Here is a 20,033-nt window from a genome sequence, read left to right as displayed (position 1 = left end):
AGTACATGCTACCACATACCTCTTGCACATGTATCACTGCAACCGAGAGATCTTCTTTTTCCGCAATTTCAGACAGTGCAATAACCAAATCAATGTCTCTTCTGTGATGTCCAAAACACTAAAAGGTGCCAATTTACGGATCACTGCGTAAATAATGCTGAAATAAGTCCACATGAGTTGCTGCTGCAGTTCTTCACGATTTTTAAGAAGAATAACAATTCGATCAGGATCAGTTGTGGTATATGAGCAGTCTAAAGCGAATATAAGCAGTTTTGTTCATGTTAGCGGCTGCCTTGCATTCTACATTCTCAGTCATTACTCTGTCCCTAGTTCAATCTGAGAGGACATGCATGCAGAGAACGAGGAATGTCGAAACAAAATAAAGGGGACAAAGTTAACGTTTAAATGAAAAGCCGCGTTTCCACAAACGGAATAACAGAGCGCCTTTCGGAATAGGAAATTGACCACTGATACAATTTTGAAGTACCGTACGGCCGTCACGACTTTAGACTCGGCATAGGATTATGTAACTCTCACAAAGCTTCTGCAGCGTAATTACGCCGTGTTGGCGGCATTCTATCAGATACAAAGAAAGACCCTAACTGATACTGCACATGAATTATTCAATACCGAACGAAATATGTACGAGAAATACAAAAAGATTTATATTAAAGCCCTGCAACTCCTCTACATAGTCACTCTTCCGTTAGATACATCATCCTCAACGACGGAAGACTTTGCGCAGATTTTGGTTCTACAAATGTACATTTTCGCTGTTCACAAAATGCTCCACTTCCACCAAAATCACTACGACGCCATTTTGGAAATATCTTCAAAGCAACGCAGGAAGTAATTGGGTGCCATATCGGAAGAATACGGGGGGAGGGACCAAAATTTGATTGCCCAAAGAAGCAGCATGTTTGATTGTGTCGTGTGCACAACGACCTGGTGCACTACCACTTAGCTAGAGTTGTAAAACTATCGTAGGCTACCGTACACTACCGTAAGTAAGCGCAGACTGTGGTAGTTTTACTAGCAGCTTTGGTAGTTATGGCTATCTGTACGTTAGGTGTGTTGCATACCTATGAGGCGTTACCTCACAACGATCTCTCTACTTATGTGATCAGTGTCTTATTAGATCTCTCTTAAAACCAGAAGCGGTGAATTGTCTGCAAACTGAGTGAATATGTATAAAGAGCTGGGTAACCTAAGGATCATTTTTGTTCTACATAGTTATCCTCCTGTCCATTACTTAATAATAAACAGGATTTATAGCAAAACTGAAACTGTCAATATTTAATTCAGGTTTTATTCGAAAATTGCTGATTTGTAACATGAAACAGAGGGATGTTGTAGTAAAAATAAAGGAAACAATACAGACTTATCATATATTCTACAAAACGCAATTTTCTCAACAAAAAGATGAAAAAACTGCGAAACAAAACGAACTTACATAAAATATGTTTCTGTTATTCATAAACAACTTTCGCATTTATCAATAAGGACAGGAAACTCTTGCCTTTGAACATGTGGAAGAACGTTCTACTGAGTACAAAATAACAACAATAATTACCTATATTTTTATGTTTGTGTACGTAAACTGTACTTCCATCAAACGTAATTGCTTTGGTTACATACAAACGCAGAAGTTACACGACCAACTAATTTTTATTACTTACAAAATGCAATTTATATTCTGCAAGGATGTAAAATACACAATGGACTAACACTGAATGATGTGCAGTTCTAATTATGTGCAAAACAAACAAATAAAAAACAAAGGGAAGCCGTTGGGTCCCAGTTTCTCTTTTACACATTCATTTATGTTTCTTTCACTGCCATTGCTAGCAATACTACCTGTAATCCTACCATTTACTACGTCATTTACGTTGTGTACCAACCTACTGAACCGTCGTTTTGGTAGTGCGCAACTCTACGTATAGCCACAACAACTCGTCAGAAAGTTACGGTAGTATGCTCCTGTGATTATTAAAAACTGAAATACGAAGTATTAATGTTCCACAGTAACATTTATTTCACAGTTCAAGGTGTCTCAGGATGGCGCCGAAAGCCGGTTCGCAACGAGTAACATAATAAATTTTACAATAGAACATCAGACCTGTGTATTTCAGTTTTTAATTTGTCTATGTCCCTCGAAGTACCGACGGAATACTTCAGAAATGCTTCTGTAATGTAAGTCCGAAGATATACCGAATTTACGGTGGAAGTATACACTGAGTCTTTTCCCATCAGCAACTTCAAGAGAACTCCAGCAGCTCAACTTCCACCCTAACTGAAAAAAGCAATGTGGTTATGCACGATCATCCGTAGAAGAGCAATGCTATCCTGAAATATAGCTTCATCTAAGCTGTAAAAATTACATTCCATAGGATTATCATTACTACATTTCCTACCTCACACGTGGTCCCGTTTTGAAGCAAATCTACGCTAAGTCTTCAGTAGTTAATGCTACGGCTTAATAAAATGTAAGCCTACATTCTGAACGCAGAAGAGGTAAAGGAGGGGAAATGAAATACGTGTTCATTAGTGGAGTATAACTCTTTGTTGACATCCAAGACGGTCAAGAACTGGCATGTAGGTGGCAGAGGAGCGCTTGCGCTCTAGTCACAGAATTTATTTTAAGAACGGTCAGCAGATGCACTCTTCCTCGGGTCACACTTAGGAGACGCATTTCGCCCACTTTTCCGCCGAGTTCACGCTTACAAACACTGTCGTGGATTGGTGGGGGGTGAGGGAGGGGAAGGGGAGGGAGGCGGTGGGAGGGATGGGTTCCTACGTCGGGTAGATGATTACAAAAAATGTATCTCCTGCCACGGCTGAGACAAAGTTTTTAATAATATTTCTTGCCGTCCTCTGCTTGTTTCCCATCAAGAAACAAGCACTAGTTTGTTCGAAGGACAGAAACATGAGGCCGTTAAAAGTAGATTAGATTCTGTCTAGATAATTATTTGATAAAGAAATTGTATTCAACATCTACTCGTCTTTATATTCCGTATCTGCATCAGCTTTCTAATTCTTCTTTTCCCTTTTTACTCTCAATCTTCCTGTTCAACAAAAACACGATACACTCTACTTTTCCAAAAGTAATATATATTATTGTACTCAAGAGCAGATCCGCATGCTCGACGAAGAGATTACAACGACAGACAATCGTTGTACTCTAGGCTAGAACGTAATTCTCATGCAATATGATGCTCCACAACACTCATACATTACAACTCACATTTCATCGCATTAGAGACATTTTACAGACAATGTTCCTCCTTTAAGGCCTACCTGTGATAGAAACTACACTCTCATGGCTTCACAGTCTGCATGACGCTCGTCTTTACCAACAACAATAACCACTACAATTGGACAATGTACCGATCTTTAACTCCTGTTTCTCCAAATGGCGCTATAGTAACAATATAGCAACTGCAACTTGCCTCTTCCTTTGAAAACTCAGATATGTTGATTTATTGGAATATAAAACGTCTTTCTTGGCACACAAAACGGTTTACGTTTTCCTTACGAGTGAAGAATCATTACTAGGGCTAGCATTTTTATAATAAATTTGAAAATTTGTGGTAAGGTCTTATGGGACCAAACTGCTGAGGACATCGGTTCCTAAGCCTACACACTAGTTAATCTAATTTTAAACTAACTTACGCTGTGGACAACACATACACCCTCATACCCGAGGGAGGACTCGAACCTCCGACGCGGTGAGCCTTACGCGCCGTGATAAGGCGCCCCTACCCCGCGCGGCTTTTATAATAGACCATATATTTTTTGGTAAGCCTGACTTGTTCCTTCAACACATATAAATGCTTGTAATGGGAAAACTAAATGAATCAATGTACTTTGTTAAGTCATATTTGTGGAAACCTATCAATTTCAATAAGTAAGTGGTCATATTCATTTTATTTGCACTCTTTCACGACGTGAAGAACTCTTCTCATGCAGTTTCTTTCGTCCATGTTACATTTCTCAGAACTGCGAGTCTCATTTTCTTTCCTGGAAAATGGCAAATATCTACCTCCCTCCCCCATTCCGTTTGAATTCTCTTACACAACAGCGAATTTGTGTAGTCTTTTGTTACTCTATGATCAGGCAATTGATTAAGCCGTTCTTGATACTGGACTGCAGAAAAAGTGTCTCAATGTGTTATTCAGTCTTCTTAAAGTTGGAAGTGTGTGCAGCATAGTTCAGAAAAAATACCTCAAGTGAGACAAAGTATTCAAGTAAAATTACAACCGATCGTGTCTCAATACGGTGAGAAAACATTTTCGGCTGATGGTAAAATATTGTATTGTAAACTATACGACATAAGAGAAGTTATTTAACGTTTACCAGTATGTGGTTACAGAAAAACACAAACGTTGACATCAATAAAGTGAAAATGGAGAAACACTATAGCAAATGCTTCTACGGGAATCCCACCAGTCTTATTCACCATTCTGTGAAAAACTTTGTACAGTTTCCCCCTGTGCTGACATTCTCTTAAGTAAACTGAACTATCCAAAATTTCGTGATTTCTTAGAAAAATACGTACTTAAATCTCTTCCCTGATTCTTCCACACTAAAAAAACACTACATTAGCCGGAGGTACGAAAAACAATGCAACAAATCAGACAACGTGCTGCAAGTAGAAAAATATGAGTATCAATTTATGAAACCACATACCCTGTGAGAAGACTTATTGCAAATGTCGCTGAGGGAACTTCGAAAGAAGATGCTTCAGAAGAAAAGGTTCTGAGAAACTGTGACCATCTACAAGGAGTAAATTTTCCACCATTAGTAATTTGTTTGACAAACCTGTGGGTGTCATATGGTTTGAAGGCATTAATCATGACAATGTATTACTCACAGTAACTGATGCTATGCCTGATATAGTGAAAGCTACCGATTCACTAAAAGCATTATATAATAAAATGGTGCAGAAGAATGTGACAGACTCCTTGAACTACGAGGAAAACTATGGAAATGGTGGTAATCACAGAAAAATTAACACAACAGACAAAACTTCTTAAACACAGGAAAATATTGAGCAAAAATATTAGACAAATAAAAGAAGCACACTAAGACCAAATCCTCTTTCAGATCAACGAAGACTTCATCAGAGACAACACAAGGAACTTCTATAAGACTTCTAAACAAAAAAGTAACCACAGCCCACCGACCCTAAAGCATCAAGACGAAAACGGAAATATTGCCCAGAACAACAGGGATTATAGCAAAATATTGGGAGAGTACTTCGGAAACCTTCTCAGCTGTGAGGAAGACGTCATGAATTACCAGCCCTAACTCTGAATCACCCTCCACCTAGGAAATAAACAGTCATTTCAAATCTCAAAATCTATAACGCCTCAGACGAAAACCAAAACACAGCTGAACTTTGAAACAAAAAGTTAACTAAAATGCCATAGACACAACATGTATGAAGAAATCTTGGTAAGTGAAAGAAACCCAGACGAATGAAAGATGGCTCTCATCCATCCACCCATTGCATAACAAAGGGTCCAATACTGACCCCAACAACTACGTACATAGGGATCTCACTCCTAGGCGTAGCGTTCAATTTATTCTGTAGATCTACATCTATATGGTTACTCTGCAATTCACACTTAAGTGCCTGGCAGAGGGTTCATCGAATCATTTTCATGCTGCTTCTCTACCATTTTACTCTCGAATGGCGCGCGTGAAAAAGGAACACCTAAATCTTTCCGTTCGAGCTCTGATTTCTCTTATTTTATTATGATGATCACTTCTCCCTACGTGGGTGGGTATCAACAAAATATTTACGCATTCGCAAGATAAAGTTGGTGATTGAAATTTCGTAAATAGATCTCGCCGCAAAGAAAACCGTCTTTGTTTCAGTGAATGCCATCCCAACTCGCGTATCATATCAGTGAAGCTCTCACCCGTCTTGCACGATAACACGAAACGAGCTGCCCTTCTTTGTACTTTTCGATATACTCCGCCAATCCTATCTGGTAAGGATCCCACATCGAGCAGCAATGTTCCAGCAGAGGACGGACAAGTGTAATGTAGGCTCTGTCTTTAGTGGATTTGTCGCATCCTCTAAGTGTTCTGTCAACAAAGCGCAGTCTTTGTTTCGCCATCCCCACACTATTATCTATGTGGGCTTTCCAGTTTAAGTTGCTCGTAATTGTAATTCCTTGGTATTTAGCCGAATTGGCAGTGCGATTTATCGTATACCCAAAATTTATCGGATTTCTTTTAGTACTCATGTGGATGACCTCGCACTTTTCTTTGTTTAGTGCCAATTGCCACTTCTCGAACCAGACAGAAATTCTCTCTAGATTATTTTGTAATTGGAAATGATCGTCTGATGATTTTACTAGACGGTAAATTACAGTGTCATCTGAAAACGATCTAAGGGGGCTGCTCAGATTATCACCTAGATCATTTACGCAAATCAGGAACAGCAGAGGGTCTATGACACTACCTTGCGGAACGCCAGACATCACTTCTGTTCTACTCGAAGATTTACCGTCTATCACTACGAACTGTGACCTCTCTGAGAGGAAATCATACTCAACAGGGCAGAAACCCAATTAGACGATCAACTTGAAGAATATCAAGTGGGCTTCAGGAAAGGAAGATCCTGCCCAAACAAATCCTAAACGTAAAAAAAAATCTCACGAACTATCAAAAATCAAGAGCAAAATCATATGTTACCACTGTCTTCTACCTTCAGAAAGCATACGACTCAACAGACTGGGAATCCCTCATCTCTATACTAAAGGAATTAAACCTAGGCAACAAAATCACAGTACCAGTAGATGGACTCTCCCCATTGCTATTTAACTGCGTTCTAGAAACCGGTAGTCAGAGTGGAACACGAAGATCCATAGTGGAATCTGAGCTGAAAAACCAGGTCTCAAAATCTCCTTTAGAAATACCTAGATAATGACAATCATAAAAAACCATCAAAAAACATTAAAGTGGGAGAACAAAAAGGAGAGATCGTTAAAAATTCAAATATCTCTAGAATGGATCAGCTGGAATGCTCTAGAGAAAAAAAGCAATGGAATCTAGAAGAATTAAATCTGAACTGGCCTTGCAACTCACCACAAACTCATACAACAAAAAGTTCCGCTCATACAATGCAAGAATAAGACGTTACAATCCAGTAATCAAACCGGAAGCCGAAACATTGTACATCACCAACCATGGCCCAACTAAAAGACTGGAGATCAACGAATGGAGGGTATTAAGAAAAATCATTGGTCCCAGATTCCACAACAAGAAACTAATCCACATAAAAAATGAAACCCTTTACCATGCTACCGAAAACCTCTCAGACACAGTGAGGAGAAGAACTGATTTTCATTGAGGTCATTTGCCTCGAGATGACTGGGTGTTGTTGTGTCGTCTTCATCGTCATCATCATCATCATTCATCCCCATTATGATCGGAGGAAGTCAATGGCAAACCACCTCCACTAGGACCTTGCCTAGTACGGTGGTGCGGGTCTCCCGCATCGTCCCCTACACTCTCTCAAGGACTATGGGACTTTATCGTCATCATCATCTTCGAAATGAGACCAAATAGATTCTTGATTACTTCTGCAATAAAAAAAAACAACGAAACGGAGAAGTACTTAAGAGAACCCTAAATCACACAAAATATTTTTAAAAAAACTATCAGAGACAAGAAACAGAGGTTCCAAGTCAAAATGAAAACGTAACGAAAAATACAAATCTCTGAAGAAGGAGAAAGGAAAGAGTTCCCGCATAACCTACTGTACGTAGGTATATACTCATGTCTTCCTAAATGGGTAAGAGGGAGCCCAAAAGCATACGACGAAACAATTTACTTGCTCCAAGATCTGCTTAGTTTCTAACTTGATTGTTTGATGTGCATTTCAGAAGAAGGGAAGCAAAATCACAAAGAATGAAACAATACAATGCTAATAGAAAGGCACACAACGTTAAAAATTGATTGATTTAACGTACCCCAAAGTAGGGTGACACGAAAGACGAAGCATAAAATGATGCAAGTGATTCTTTAGCTCACACGTTGAGCTGCAGTCTGATTCTTAGTAAATTCTGTGATGCTGACAAATTGATTTGGTTTGTCACAAAGGTATTTTTGAAAACCCCTTCACGTGTTACAACATTAAGTTATTAGTTTCAGACGTTTCCATCTTTCTTTTAGACAAGATGGGGGTCTTGGGTTAATGTCTGCAGCTATTACTGCCCGAACTTTAGCGTTGTGAAAGACTTCATTGATTCGTGCCACTTCAACTGAACTAGCCCAAGAGTTAAAGACTAACGCTGAAATTTCAGACAAACTTTGGTACACAAAATCAAATTTTGGATTTATTTCCGCTGCGGTAACTGTCTTGGAGCAATAAGAAATGCCACTAGTGAAGCAGACAGAAGAGGTGAAAAAAATTTAGAGCATCGTCATTTGCGACAGACTCCAGCACGACTCTCCTGCCTCCATATGAGTTTTCATGGCGACAGTAAAGATAAAATAAGGGAGACATAGGCTCGTTGAAAGGAATTTCAACAATCATTTTTTCCCTCTCTGCATTTGCTAATGTAACTGGAAAGGGAATGCTTATCAATGGTAGCATGTCTACACCTATAATCTGCATCCCATGTCTGTGGCGAAGGGTACTTCGTGTACCACTGTGACTTCCCCCTTTCCTGGTCCAGTCACGAAAGAAGTGCGCCGGGGAAATTTGGTGGCAAACGTCCATGCAAACTCCAATCCCTCTCATTTTACTAGTATGGTCAATCCGCGAGATAAAATATATTGGTTAATTTATCCAGGAACGTTTGATCGCGGAATTTTAATAGTCGCTTCTGCCGCTGGAGTTGGTTTAGCATTTTCGCGGCGCTTACGTGCTTACTAATCGAATCTGTGAGGAAACAAGCTGCTCTTCTTTCTTCTGTATTTCCGCTATTGATCCTTCTGCTAAGGAACACAGACTGACAAGAAATAATCCAAGTATCGCTCGAACGACGCTCTTGCAAGCTACGTCCTCCCGAAGATTGTTAAGGTGAATTGCAGTCCGGTATCTGCCTTTCAGATAATCAATGAATGTGACTCTTTCCAATGAGTGCCCGGCAATCGTGCAACCGTACGATGAAGAATCTTACCATTGCTTCTATGCAGAAACTTATATTTTGTTTATAGTCATTTACATATTGTATGTTGTGAAAACTAATAGTAGTACAACATTCCCTTGCAGTAGGCCCGAAATTACTTTTACATCTGAAGATTTCTCTCCGTTATGAATGATGACATGCTCTGTTCTGTTTGCTAAAAAGACTTCAATCCAATCACAGCCAGCCTGTTATTCCTTACTGTCGTAATTGATTCATTAGGCGACAGTGTGGAATTATATCAAACACCTTCCGAAAGTCACGGAATACGGCACCAATATGGACGCTGGTATCCATTGCCTTCAGGGCCCCGCAAACTAACAGAGCGAGCTGGCTACAAGTGCCCCGTGGACTGCACTGTGCTGTGGTTTGCGGAGTATATAGTGCAGGGTGACAAAGAAGTTCCAGTACCACCTTGGACTTTGTACAATTGGGAGAATAAATAGTTGTTTTACTGGCATCTCTGCTTTTGCAAGGCCCATCTCGTAAGGCAACTCTGCTTGTTTGGCAGAAACGTGCTTTTGTTTCAGGCACTGTCAAAGACAGGCCGGGTAATGGATATGAGAAATCTCTAGAGGAAATGTGTGCCTTGCACTCAGTCAGCTTCTAAATGTCGTGTCTCGCTGTTCGGACCATATATTTATTGAAAGGTACACGAATAGAAATTCTTATTTGTACTCATTAGAACTTCAGCTGTAAGACATGGGAATCACAGCAGAAAGGACTTCGCTGCTCAGGTGCGACAGTTCCTTGATGTATAATTTCCAAGACGCTGGGTTGGGTGTGGTTCAGCAACATTTTCAGATCCACTGCAATGGCCACAACGACGGCCGGATCACGTCACGTGAGACAACTCATCATACCGTGTTGCTCAACGTTGCTACCGACTAAGAAAGAACTGCGTGGAAATATTGCTGAAGCCTTTCGTTTAGGAACTCCTAAGACGCTTCGCAAGACATCAGGGAGCGTGGACTCGAATGGATGCGCAGGCGGGACTGCACATGTACATAATCCACTGATGTCACGGTTTTATGTGTGTTTTGACTTGGAGGTACGGGGAGTTCTCGGACACGCTGAAACCGGAGGCGCAGTTAGCGCAGGGTTCGGAAGAGGAAGCGCGGCGCGGCGCGCCGCGGCAGACAGCTTGCCGCTGGCGCTCGCTGCTAGCCTGGCCGTGGCGCAGGCTCGGGCACAGCCTTCTCAAGTCGCTTGCTGCCTTACAAGGCGCGGGCCGTGGCCGCCCCCCCTCTCCAGGCCGGCACCCGCCCCTCCCCTCCCCACCCCTGTCCCTCTCCCGCTGCGTCGCGGCGCGCGGCGTCGCCGCCTCCCCGACAGCAGCGCGCGTCCTCCCCGATGTGCTCGGCGCGCTGCGTTTGAAAAGACCCTGTCGGACTTTCCGTGTGTTGCACGGGGACGCCCGTCCGAACACTCTCGGCCGAACACCTTGCTCTCGAAGCGCTGCCAAAGACAAAAATAGAGGTGAGATATTAACAAACCCCGTCCAAGTCGCTCCTGTTTACTACAGACACCACTCTAGGTCGCCCGAGGTCGTTAATCCGGCAACAGTTGTACACCATGAACTAGTTTTTCGGTCCAACATACCTTGTTCGATTGCAATCCCCGTTTTCAATTACAATCACTAAGTAAACAAACATACTAAACTTCGTGGTAGACTTCAAGGGCCGAGTCAGTCAACAACGCATAATTTCGTTCGATAACGCCACTGAGAGAGGTAAACACACAAATTGGTAAGGCAAAAGGATAACGCTAGTTACCTAAACATTACTAAAAGAAGATTCCGATGAACGGTTATTTACATGAACCATTCGGGGGTTCCCAAACTTTTCCTCAGACGAAACACTCAGGGAATACTGGTACTTTGACAGTACAGCTTGTTATTTTGAAGGTTAATAAAACCAAGAAAAATTTTAGAAAGCGAGGAAAACTTGTTTCATTCAGTGATTACTCCAAATAACAACAGAAAATATATTAACACTTTTTAAAAAGATAAGAAAATGCCATATTATTAACAGTTTGGGAAACCCTTTAGTAATCTAAGGTGAGAGCAGTGGATTTAGTCTTTTCACCTTAGTTCCATTTTTTCATTACGAGCTTTTCACTCCAGTTCACTCATCTTTCTTTATCCTCCAAAATTCGTTCAAGAACACAGCCTTCATTCGCCTTTAGCTATCGCTTTCGATTGGAAATTAGTACACTGGTTTCAAGGTACTTCCCAGTTTATTTGTCCAGCTCTCACGTCTCTCTTACATCACCTGCTTGGACATGGTCTATTTTGCTTCTGTATACACCTATCGTTAGACACTAAAGTAATTTCAGGATACCGCAAGTGAATGTTGTAAGGTTGTTGTTCCATCACGTCGAAAGTAGACACGATAAGAGCTGTGGCTGTAAGTCAGTTACAATGTTTATGATTTAAAACAGCAACCAAATGCACAAACATTATAGCACATCTGTTGCATTACAACTGGCGCATCAGTAAAATGTAGCATCAAACTATTAATAATATAGAATGGAAATTTAGATTCGAAGGTTATACTCAACTCGCTACGGTCGCAGGTTCGAACACTGCCTCGGGCATGGATGTCTGTGATGTCCTTAGGTTAGTTAGGTTTAAATAGTTCTAAGTTCTAGGGGACTGATGACCTCAGATGTTAAATCCCATAGTGCTCAGAGCCATTTTATACTCAACTTTGTAACTGCAACAGCAAGAGAAAAAGAAACACATTTTATTGTGCTTTAGTACTTTACAAAGTGTTAGCCATCTAATACTCTTGTTCAAGATTTGTTGTATTCAATGTGCAAATACTTAATAACCTAATAGAACACACATAAGATCTATTAGAGCACATCTACTAACCTTTCGTAATCCTAACCATCCAATAAAATACCACATTAGAATTTATTTTACGTATTTTTTTTCTTTTTTCCCCCTTTAAATCAATTTCGTCGCTCTAGCAAAGACGTATTTTATTGTTCCCATATACTCTATACAGTGTCTGTAACTTATCAGCTTTACTACTCTAATGTCTTTGAAAATATAGCTTTTGTTACATACCTGAAGCTGGGCCACGTTCTGTACATGTTGAGCGTTTGTGCTACCACATAACTTGAAACGGCGAGTGTTGAAGTAGTTTCCTGAGAGTTTAACAGCACTCACGCTGTGCACGTGACAAAATGTATTAATTTTAATATCTATCACACAAGTAGATGATGAATTCGTCACATGGAAATAAACAAGGCATGAGGTTGCGCCACATTTCATGTTTTAATGACTTTAAAATCATTTCATCTATGTTTCTTTGAATGTCGAAAAAGAAAGAAAAAAGTATTTCCCATAAGTTTACCAAATTTTCAACGAAAAATGCCAATAACGACTACAAAATGGGGCGCCAGCACGAAAACAGGAAAATCTCTAAGTCACCTGAAGTGGAATTTTCAATATATCCGAAACTGGTCAAGATTTGTTCTGAAGAAACTTTATAAACAATGCTTAAGGCTGGCTGCAGTTTTAAATTACATACCGCATATATAAATGATGTGGCGAATAGCGTCAGAAACTCTGGAATTCTGTTATTGGATTATGATGTATACAGGAAAGTCGCAACGCCACAAAATTGTAGCGAAATGCAGAAAGATTTGCAGACGATCGCCGCCTACTGCAGATACTGACCCCTTATACTCCTCCTTAAGTATCGTACGGTGTTATCGTACATGGGAATAAAGACCTATTCGAGCTGCAATTATACTCTAGGCGATAAAATCACTGGAAACCGTTAACACCCATAAAATTTCTAGCAGTGTCGGTCCGCAGCGCCCCGAAGTGGAACGACCACATAAAACTAGGTGTAGCATGTCTGATGAAGAGATTCACCGAACAATGTGACAGAAAGTTAACTCATCCATGGAAGAGATAGCTAACAAAACATCCTTACGACCCATTATTCTGAACTGGTGAGATTGGGAACCTTGTTGTTGTTGTTGTTGTGGTCTTCAGTCCTGAGACAACCTTACTACAGATTAATTAATAACATACGCAGAGTTTAAAAAGAAGAGGAATGAGTTTCGTAACGAGTTCGTTAAGTAAATGCGAGAGCATCACGGCAGTTATTGTCAAATTCCCGCGGCAGGCGCTAAAAGGGAGGCGTAGTGCATGGCGGAGAGGTTTACTGTTAAAATTTCAGGAGCACACGTGTGACGAAGAATCAGGCATCAAATCACTTCATCCAAGATACATCTCGCGAAGTGGCAGCTGCAGAAATATCAGAGAAATTCGATCCAATGCGGATAATAGTTCTGCTGATAATCGTTCTGTCTCTGCACCGTTAGCGAATGGAAGAAGAAATGGGAGAAGGGGGGGGGGGGAGGGGGGCAGCGATAGTGTCTCGAGGAAGCGATAGTAGCTCGATGAGCAAAGTGCATATAATGTTACAACGGATGGCGGGCTCATTTCATATGAACACTGTATCGCTATCCTCCGAATAAAGGCTTCTTATGACTGATGCGCATATTAATAACCTGGAAGCATGAATTCAGCTTTTCGTGTTTCATTAAGTACACGAAAATCGTGTCTGATGGCGTTTTTTAATTCATACTTTCAGTGCACTGAATACAGTCACGTTTGAAGCTGAGAAATATGGATAAAATTATATTAATAACTTGAACACTGAAACTAAAATGTAAGTATTAAAATGTACAAAACATTATAACATACGATAAAAGATGACATCGTAGTCCATTTGTGGCAAGGAGTACCCTCTGCCACATACTGTAACGTAGGTTCCGGAGTATGCATGGAGGCATCCCGCCCTACTTGTCTTTGTACGAGGGTCGGTCAAAAAGTAATGCCTCCCATTTTTTTTCTACTTAAAAAAATTAAGTTAAGTGAAAAATTTGAATTTGGCGCCATTCCTCAAACCTTCCTCTGCAATCCACTGCAGTAGTAACTTTCTGTGTCAACAGGTGGCAGCACAGCAGAAGTTTGTAAGATGGCCGACATCGATGTTCGTTTGAGACAGCGTTGTGTGATTGAATTCTTGAATGCAGAAGGTGAAACGCCCATACGCATTCATGAAAGACTGAAGAAGGTGTATGGTGTTGTGACAATGGATGTCAGAACTGTTAGACGATGGGTTCGTCGTTGTAAGGAAGCTGAAGGGCAAACACCGTTGACTGACGAAAAGCGGAGCGGCAGGCCGGTGAGTGCAGTGACTCCACACAACATTCAGCAAGTTGATGACATCATTCGTGGTGACCGTTGGGTGACTGCAGATGAAGTGTGTCGCATTATTTCTCTTAGTAAAGGCAGTGTGATGACGATTATTAAACAATTGGGGTACTCAAAAGTTTGTGCACGGTGGGTTCCAAGAATGTTAACCGATCAGAATAAAGAGGCAAGGAAAACAATAGCCTCCCAATACTTGCAGCGCTTCCGTTTGGAGGGAGATGAGTTTCTGAAAAAAATTGTGACCGGGGACGAAACATGGGTGCATTTTTTTGAACCCGAATCAAAGAGGCAGTCAATGGAGTGGCGTCACACAAGCTCGCCGAGGAAGAAAAAATTCAAAACTGTGCGATCGGCAGGGAAAGTTATGGCAACAGTTTTCTGGGATACAGAGGGTGTGATTCTGGTTGATTTTTTGGAGCAGGGATGCACAATAAATTCTGTTCAATACGTCACAACCCTCAAAAAACTTAAAGCACGTCTTCAGCGAGTTCGCCCAACAAAATCAATGGCAGATGTTCTTCCTTTGCATGACAATGCAAGACCACACACCAGTCGTCACACCTCTGACGAGATTGTCAAAATTGGATGGGAAGTTTTGCCTCATCCCCCATACAGCCCTGACTTGGCACCATCAGACTTCCATCTGTTCGGGCCACTAAAAGAAGCTCATCGTGGGATTCATTTTGAAGATGAGGAGGCCGTCAAAACATCCGTGCGTCAATGGCTTAGGAAGCAGAGCTGTGATTTTTACCGTGCTGGGATACATGCCCTTGTTCAAAGATGGACCACAACTGTAGAGATGGGCGGAGATTACATTGAAAAATGGCAAAATGATCCTCAATGTTGTGGTTTTCAACCTATGTAATTGCATTTAAATTTTTCTGACAATTAAACGTAGAAAAAAAAATAGGAGGCATTACTTTTTGACTGACCCTCGTATTTCTCTTCACTTTCTCGATTGCCTCTAAACACTCGATTGCTTCCCTCACATACAACACCCTTTGTTTATTTTGCCGCCTTTCGGTTTCTCCCTGTCCCGTTGTCGCTACTTTCTTTTCGCCCTACTGCCTTGCTCGTCTTTATTGATCCCCTTCACTTGCAGTTTGTTTCCACTCCGGAGGCTCGGTGGCTGGAAGCTTAACGTCGGGAGTAAGCAAACAGCGCCTTCGAGGCCGGACACGGGTAATTCGCCAGATCGGGCCGGAGCAGAGCAGGCGATGCCAGACGCCTGAGGGGAGCCCCCGTAGCGGCGAGGACTGTACCGTCCGAGGGTCTATTCCTGGCGCTCGGCGCTGTTTGGCACAAGACGCAGCCAAAGCGTCGGCCGGGCCGGGCCGCACCACCGTCAGCTCGACAGCTGCCCGCCGCTCTCCTAACGACCGCCGCGTTTCTTGGCACGGCCCGCCTGCGCACACCTGAATATCGCGGTAATTGCCGGAAGTTGCGCGACTCGCGAGAGGCGCGCTCGTCCGCCGCGGAGACGCGAGACAAATCATTTCTCAGTAGACGGACCGCGGCCTGGAGCTGGTTACCCAGTTGGTAACGTCGTAACGACTTGGCAAGGTCACGTAGGAATAACTTGGCCCAGCCATCCCCATACCACTTTATCACGAGCTTTAGAGGAAAGTAAGGGCCATATACGGGACGAAAACGAAAAATATTTTGAGGTTACGACCTTTCAAGGAAAAAAAGGAAAAGAACAAAGCTCTGCGTTCCGCCCAAACGGGCCAATCGGGAACGACTAACCACTATGCCATCCTCTGCTAACGACGTCATTCGTATGCGGCAATAAAGAGCGTGAGGTCAGCACACCGCACTCCCGGCCGTTCTCGGCTTTCTCGACCTCGAAGCCAGCACATCTAATTCAAGTAGTTCCCCCAGGCTGAATGCACCCAGTTCCAGTCCTCCCACCAAGGAAAAGAAACCCTAGTAGTACTGGGAATGGAGCCCGCTGCCACATACGCTGCAAGCTGAGCTACGGAGACACACACCCTACAACAACTGTCATGGAAAATCTTGAGAACAACAATCTAAAAAAAAACCTTACGTCACGTATCAAAAACCATCTGGCTGGAATCACGTTCGCGAGCAGGAAGGTTCAAATCACAATTCGGCCTACCAGTTTTGGCTTTACATCATTTCCCTAAACCGCCTGTGGCAGATGACGGAATGGCCGCTCAGGAAAGGGCGCAGCCTATTTCCTTCCCCCCTATCTGCCCAATCCAAAATGCTCCTTCGTCTCTAACGACCACGTCGTTGACGAAATTATGAACCGTAACCTCTTCCATTCTGACCCAAGACCTATCCCAGTGAACCTCCGAACATCTCTACTTTTATCAAGCATTCGATCAATCACTGTTTCTCAAAGATTTCTCAACTGTTGCTCATGACTTGTGCATCTGATTTCTCTTTTGAAAAAACATTAAATACAACATTAACGTTCATCTACTTTACATACATAGTCATAATGGATTTCATTTACAGAGAGACTGGAAATCAAAAAGCCGTTAGAAATGCAAGGGACAATTACAAGTTCTTGAAATACATTTACGAGAATACAGCGCTGGTGATACCACTAGACGAAGGCCTTATAAATGGCTAAGTCCCACTACGAAAATGAGTTTTTCAGGTGGGATTTGATACCTCTCAAGTACTTTACTCTTGCGTCTTAAGATGTATTCGATGCAGTACCAGCACACCTCAGATTTAAGTGCTCATAAGTGAGGATTTAAATTGAATGTTGCATATGCAGCGATAGGTTTAGAGATGAGTGTTTGAAAAATTGAACTTCCAAGTTCGGACATCCAACCACTCAGAACTGATAACGAAACTACGAAACTCATCTTCGAACACATCTACCAAGGCCACAAAATCCAGCTAGGAGAAGTCAAACTAAACCGCAGAAATTCCAAGAATGACAGAACTGACTTGGGCAGCTTTCAGGGATACTTTAATTCATACTAACCAGCATGAATATTACTATGAATCTGAAAATGCAAATGTATAAACTTGTTGTGCTCTATCAGTAAACACTTACGGACTAGAAACACTAGTGGCGAGTGCTCGTTAATCAAAACGTGCAGAAAAATTTATGGACAATTGGATTCTGAGCAAACAGCTCCAGGGAAGGTTAGAAAGAGGTAATCAGAAGAAATTAAGGGGAACAGACAACTTCGGGATGGTTTAGAGTAAAACGGAAACAGCCTGTCACGTCTCCAACCGATGAAGTTGTTAAGGTAGATCACGTGTCTTTTTCAAGCAGCCAGAGAGAAGCAGTTAATCGACTCGGTCTAAAACTACATTCATTTATTGCAGCACGAGCGACTGCCGTTGTTACTGAGACGATCGTAACCATCAGCGAGCTTTGAGAGATGTTCCTATCTTGGGGGAAGGGGGCGGGACTTCCAAATCAGAACATAGTGTGACACTCGGGAAAGCTTCCAGTGAGCAGTTAATATTTTTCTCGAATTTCAGAGTTCTTCCTTTTCCATAAAAGAGTTGACAATGTTTTTCGTGGCATATGTTAGTTTCAAATGGTACCAATATAGGTGAGAAGCAAGCTATCCACAGTACTGACTAGCTAAGAGATCTAAAATTTTCGCCACATTTCGGGAACTATTCTAAATTCTTTAAATAAGCAGTAAGTCGTGAACACTAATGGAAAGAGGAGGGTAGTTCGGCACGACTTGGACGCGAAACTTTACCAGCCGTTCTCAGTTTCGTACAACCACCTTTGTCTTTCAAGTGCAAGTGCGCTTGATTTTACAGTTTTGCTTTGCTTTAGTAGTAGATAATGCAACGGTACGTCATTAGTTCAGTCAACCGGATATTAGTTAAGGTATAGCAGATAATGCGACGGTACGTCATTAGCTCAGTCAACCGGATATTAGGTAAGGTACTTAATACCTTTAAGGTAGCAGCTGCTTCTCGAAGAAACAAGGAACATTGCGAGGTTCATTAACGTGAGAGTAAACATAATTCTTTCCATGGAAGCTGAAGCGTGTAATTTTGGTGTGATATCTCTGAAATCTTATGCCGAGACTTTTTTAAATGCCGAGATTCCTGAGCATGTTGTAAGGAAACGGCTAGAGGTTAAACGGAGACTGTTTGCAGTGTTTCCATTCCAGTGGTCGCCTCTTGCAATTTTTCTGACAGCAATCTGGCTGCTATGGGGCATTATGAATAGTTTCGGAGTCGCTACTGTTTTTTGGCCTTGACTTGAAGGTCAAGGGAGGCTAGAAAACCGTATCAAAGAACTATTTCACCAACAGAATAGTTCTGAGAGTTGATCTGGCTCCGCCTATATCCCATTCCATCACACCTAATGGTGGAATTAGCACAATCGCGCGTCACACATAGGCCTGGACTATGCAGCCGCGGCGCATAAAAGAGGAGACGATAAAGTGCTTACTGGACATTCGCTACCATTGAATATACCCTTTTCTAATCAAATTCTGATACACACTCTCTCTTAGTTTTCAATGTGTTCGCTAAATAATATAACACATTTTTAAATGAACTCTACACGAAAATGGGCGCACATGAGAGAAAGCAGATCTTCCTAAGAATGATTAATCAAATGTCCAATAATGTAGTACCAGCACGCACATTTTATTTCAGTCTAAAAGCTCTTTATTAAGTACTACTACTGAAAAACGTAATACTAAAATCCGCCTACTGTCTTATCAGTAGCGTTCTTACTTCGATAATGTACATTCAGAAGTAAGAGCTTACACATCAAGACTTAAGCTGTTATATAACAACCTTCACTGCGATGTCAACAGGACAGACACGCGTATCTGCACATTTTACTACATCACAATGAAGTAACTTGCACGTGTTGTTTACAGTGTCATATCAACGCACACTTTTGTTGATATAACCTTGTATACGACTTGTAGAAGCTACTTCATTGTGATATCATACACAGTTTTCCTAAACAATGGGAACCAAACAGATTTGCAACGATAATTTCAATCAAATAATGTTAATCTCATTTACGTGTTTCAAATACCTCGAACAACCACAGTAAGTTAGTAGAAATTTAGTTTTTTCATCTTTGAACGAGCATCGCATCTTCAGTGGACTTTGTAAGTGTAATAGGCACGCAGATCAGTAAAAGAACGGTTTCCAAGCGCTATGCCTCGTGCACATAGATCAGGCTAACAAAGTGTTTGACAGTTGAGCCATAACGCGCAAGCGCGATACATCAGTAGCAGCTGTTCTGCAATTCCGTATCGAGTACGTTCACACGTTCCCCGTTAACGTGTAGTATTGAGTTCGCTTTACACGATCATAATTAGCTTACCACTTTCCTAAGCAATCTCACAGTTAGCTTCACTCATTCCGTAAAATAAATATAACGCTCTGAGAAAACGTATAAGAACAAATCGCAACGATTGTATTGTGGATCGCACCTCATGTCAGGATTTGACTGGAAACTGGCAGCTAAGATAGAAGACGGATATGACAAAAGTGGACAGAAGGGAAGCTGCGACTAAGGTCGAGCTTCGATTGGTTATTGCTATGGTAGCTGTCCTTTGGAGAACTAACGTAGCTGTCAGTCACTGTGTTATTGTGATCCAGCTATAGAGTTAGTAACATCTTAGCGCGATTTTCTCTCGTTTAAAAAAGCAAAG

The 20,033-nt window shown here is 41.7% G+C and overlaps 1 protein-coding gene across 7 annotated transcripts in view; it reads right to left on the bottom strand.

The window, feature by feature from the left end:
• LOC126272766 (myocyte-specific enhancer factor 2) overlaps positions 1-20,033 on the bottom strand; it is an 841,022-nt gene that overhangs the window by 197,481 nt on the left and 623,508 nt on the right. The window lies entirely within an intron of this gene.

Source organism: Schistocerca gregaria, chromosome 5 (genome assembly GCF_023897955.1).
Source record: "Schistocerca gregaria isolate iqSchGreg1 chromosome 5, iqSchGreg1.2, whole genome shotgun sequence".
Lineage (NCBI taxonomy): Eukaryota > Metazoa > Arthropoda > Insecta > Orthoptera > Acrididae > Schistocerca > Schistocerca gregaria.
The sequence above is the reverse complement of the archived record's forward strand: the minus strand, read 5'-3'. Positions and strand labels throughout refer to the sequence as shown.